Genomic DNA, 4261 nt, shown 5'->3' with positions numbered 1-4261 from the left:
GCGCGGGACCCGGCCGCCGAAGCCGTGGCGCGAGCTGGCCGGTGTTGCCGTATTGATCCGCCGCTGATCTGTGGCCGGTCAGTTTGTGATCGGCTCGCGTCCGCGTCAGGAGAGTACGCCGAGCCTCGGACGACCCGGCGGGTGACACTGCCGGTCCGTGGCGCAGGACCGTGCCGATGGCTCTGGTAGACGGGTCCGATCGCCGGGAGTCTCGGCTCGCCAACTAGTGTACATGTTTCAAAGTAGTCGGGGGAATGAGAGCACCGAAAGAATCCAATGGCGATGCATGCTGCAAGCTGTGGATAACATATGGGATTGTTTTGCGGTTGCGGTGACGGCTGCTGAAGATTCCGAGAACCCCGCTGACACTGCTGCCTGCTTTTGGCAGACTGAGCCTGCGTTGACAGCTTGAGGTGTAGCCTGGTATTGGTGGCATCTGAGGCGGAAGGCTGCGAATACCGGGGGTCCTTGTCCCAGGGTCTCTTTCCGGCACCGCGCTGCCTGTCTGGGGCCGAATCGATAAACGCCAGCAAGCGCACCAGCCGCCGTGGCAGGAGAGCACGCGCCGTGATTAATGCGACCCGCTACCGCGACGGGCTGACCTCTTGCCGCCCTTCGCCTGCTGTTTGCCGGAGTTTGCGCACTGGCGTGTCAGTGGTGGCTTTGCTGCGGCAGAGAAGCGAGATGAATTGGAATGAAAGCTTTGGTGTTTAAACCCTACGGTAGACGTAGACCATACATGACTGTTCCAATGTTACCCAGGGATTCATGTAACGCCATTTGAATCCTGTCATTCCATTAGGCACGCGGCGATCAAGGCCGATCACAATGTAATTATCAAGTCAATCGTATTTGGGGTTCATGAGCACAATTTCCATACATATCTTCCGTCATTTGACTTTCATTCAATCTTGTGCAAAGTACGATGACGTAATATAACAATGACGTATTGAGGAGTGAATTTACTGAGCAGAAAAAAGGCTTTTTGGTTCCACAAAAGTCAGCTTATTTTATGATATCTGATGCTTTCTTCAATATCTTCAAAGTTAGAACATTCCCTAATGATGTTGAGCTATATCTTCTTTTTTACTGGATCTTTGCATCGTCCATGCTGGATCTTTGGACATTATTGGTTTCTTGTATCCTGATTCTTGTGGGATATGCTTCCAGCGTGGTTACTGATTTCTTCTGGCTCTAGAACCAGGTTACCTGGTTGCCGTGAAGAATCTCGGGAACCAGGTACGCATTGTAGACCATATGAATGGTGCACACTTCCGGAGGGATGCGTGCACTCCAATGCCGACATTTGCAGGTCCGGCTAGTGGGGCGTAGTTCCGTTTAATCAATCCTGGAGACGCTATCGCGAGACATATTTGACCGCTGAGCTATGCACACGAAACTGGAACAAATCCGCCGCACCGCGGTCTGACGACGACAAACGGGCAGATCGCCTTATCGGGCGATATAGATGTTTCCAGGCTCAATGGTTTGTGGGCTGGATTGCACTGGGCCCAATACCTACAGATGACTCTGTTAAATGGTCGTAGACATGCATGAGGTCTGCAGGGGAGCAGGTTCAAAGGTCAAGGCGGATCATCGGTGTCAGAGGCTGACACGGATGCAAATCGCTCGCGGCTGCACCGCACCCTCGCAAACTCGGAGGGGCGCCGATACCGTTGTTACTATCAGCTGTTAGAAGCTACTCTCAACGTTCTGCAGCCGAAGCTGTCCAGTGTTGGCGAACGTGTGTGGCTTGCAATGCATACGGCTGATTGATGCTGGCTGCTAAGTCGAGTGAAGGCGCCGCGGCCTCTGTTTGGTGACTTGTTGGTTCATCTCAACGTCTGTGAGATCAAGCTAGCAGACTGAGGCATTTCCCAAAGGCACTTCTTGCTTGGTTGACGAGCCCGTAATCAGGCGGTAACCATGCACGTAATCAGATTACAGCTATCTGCGGTGTCCAACTGATGTCATTAAAGCAACGGAGGACCTATCAGCCATCGTTAAATCTGGAGGCGCTGGAGTGCCCTCCTCCTCCGCTGCCGCGCTCCGGTAATCCGGTCGCGTACCCCGCAGTCAGGTCGGCTGTAACCTCAGAACCCGGCAGCGCCTGGGGCATTTCACCGGCCGCGCCAGCCAGATGAGGCTGCTTTTATCTCCCTCGTTATCTCTGGGTCTAACCATTGGACTGGACACTCCCGAACGGAAATCGATAGTCCTGGCTATTTCCCCCTGGAAATGTTATGTTGACTTTTGTCAGAAGGCTGCTACCGTCACAGCGGCTCAGAAGTTCTAAAAACCTTCCGCGATCACCAAAGTCCTCCAAACGCAGAGAGCGACGTAGATTCTTCGCATCAGAGACATGCCATAGCACTTAGGCCTGTCAGATGTTGGTGATAATCGAATCAGAGCAAGTTGTGTTAATTTATGATTGATCGCAAATGAGAACTGTAGGCAACCTTGCTGGAGCAGATGACCTGGGATAGACACCGGGCTGGCTGGACTAATAGCCGTATCCGGTTTACGGATTAATCACCGCAAGCTGTCAACTGAAAACAGGAAACCCGGATTGCTGCCTTCTGAATCGCAGGCAGACGTGGGGACCGTCCGGATGACGTCACATATTCGTGACCTGATAAGAGCACCGAAATGTTTTTGTTCCCTGTCTGTTCAGAATGTGTTCAATCGATATTTTGACAGTCACCTAACCTTGTGTAAGCTTGGCTGGAGCAGTTCTGAAACCATCGCAAGGTCAAGCGCACTTTGACCCCTAGGTGGTCGTAGATGAAACATACCTTAATATATTCATTCATTTTCATTTGTTTCTCGTCAGTACAGTGCGTATGTTAACCGCGATATCTCAGCGCTTCTTTAGGTGTTCCTTTTTGGTGTGTGGCAGCGTCATTGAGGGATATCATAACCCTTTCCCGAAGCAGGCGACGTCTCCACCTCGTGTTACACGGCTAGCTGAAGCTGCAACTTCTGCGACTGCGAGTTGTGGAGAGATTTCGCTCCATCTCTTGCGGCCTGGCTGGCTAAGACGGGAAGCTTCTCCATCGTGATCGTGTGACCAGCTGTGCCTTGTCTCATTCCACTGTCGTATGACTGGACCTCCACGCTCGCATCAGCGTCACTCATTGGTACAAACAGGAATGTACAGCCGGCCGATGACCCCAAACGTGGTTAAAGACCGGACTTCCCTAGGTCTGGTGTTCGGCCCATTATTCAGCACTGGACACCCTATTCGGAACTTGCCTTCCTAGAACTGGTAATTGGATCAGCTCTCGCTACCACTCTGCAGTCCTGAACCCCAAGAACGAACCCGCAAGCGCCTCGTCGACGGCTAGCAGAACGCTCCAGCTCGCGCGTCCATTTCAACGATGGCTCCTCTGGCCGCGGAGAGTCACTGCGCGACGTCGGCCATAAGCGACGACCGACGTGCAGGTGCCTGACGAGTGCGGCGCTGTAGACTGCCCGGGTCGCTGGAGGCCGCGCCGGCACCGTTAGCGCGACGTACGGCTTTCATCTCAGGTGCGCCCCGTCCCGACGACGCGGCAAACGACGCCGTAAAATGGCCACAGCCATCGGCCGCGCCCATTGCGCGACGCGAAGCATACTGTCCGTCGCCGCGGCGGAGGTGCGGTGCGATGGAGCACGAGTCGGCCGGCTCGCGAAGCGGCCGGGCCGTAACTAATCCGAGCGCGGCTGATGAAGTCGAGCCCTCGGCCAGGAGTTACCCCGCGCACGCGGCCGCTCCTTATCACGGGCGGTCAGGATGGGATGAACCGCACGGCTCCCGACAGACCAATAGTCTAATCGCGGCGGCGCTACGACGTGGCTCGGGTATAGGGAGGACCGAGTGTAATCGCGGCGGCGCTGCGGCGGGCTCAGGTATAGGGAGGACCGAGTGTAATCGCTGCGGCGCGGCTCAGGCATAGGGAGGACCGAGTGTAATCGCTGTGGCGCGGCTCAGGTATAGGGAGGACCGGGCGTAATCGCGGCGGCGCTGCGGTGGGCTCAGGTATAGGGAGGACCGAGCGTAATCGCGGCGGCGCTGCGGCGCGGCTCAGGTATAGTGAGGACCGGGTGCGATCGCTGCGGCGCGGCTCGGGTATAGTGAGGACGGGGTGTATCGCTGCAGCGCGGCTCGGGCATATTGAGGACCGGGTGTGATCGCTGCGGCGCGGCTCGGGTATAGCGAGGACCGGGTGTGATCACTGCGGCGCAGCTCCGGTCTAATGAGAATCGGGTTGTAATCGCG

The sequence above is a fragment of the Pollicipes pollicipes genome, unplaced genomic scaffold, assembly GCF_011947565.3.
Source record: "Pollicipes pollicipes isolate AB1234 unplaced genomic scaffold, Ppol_2.1 Scaffold_6138;HRSCAF=7277_pilon_pilon_pilon, whole genome shotgun sequence".
Taxonomy (NCBI): domain Eukaryota; kingdom Metazoa; phylum Arthropoda; class Thecostraca; order Pollicipedomorpha; family Pollicipedidae; genus Pollicipes; species Pollicipes pollicipes.
This window is presented reverse-complemented; position numbering follows the sequence as displayed.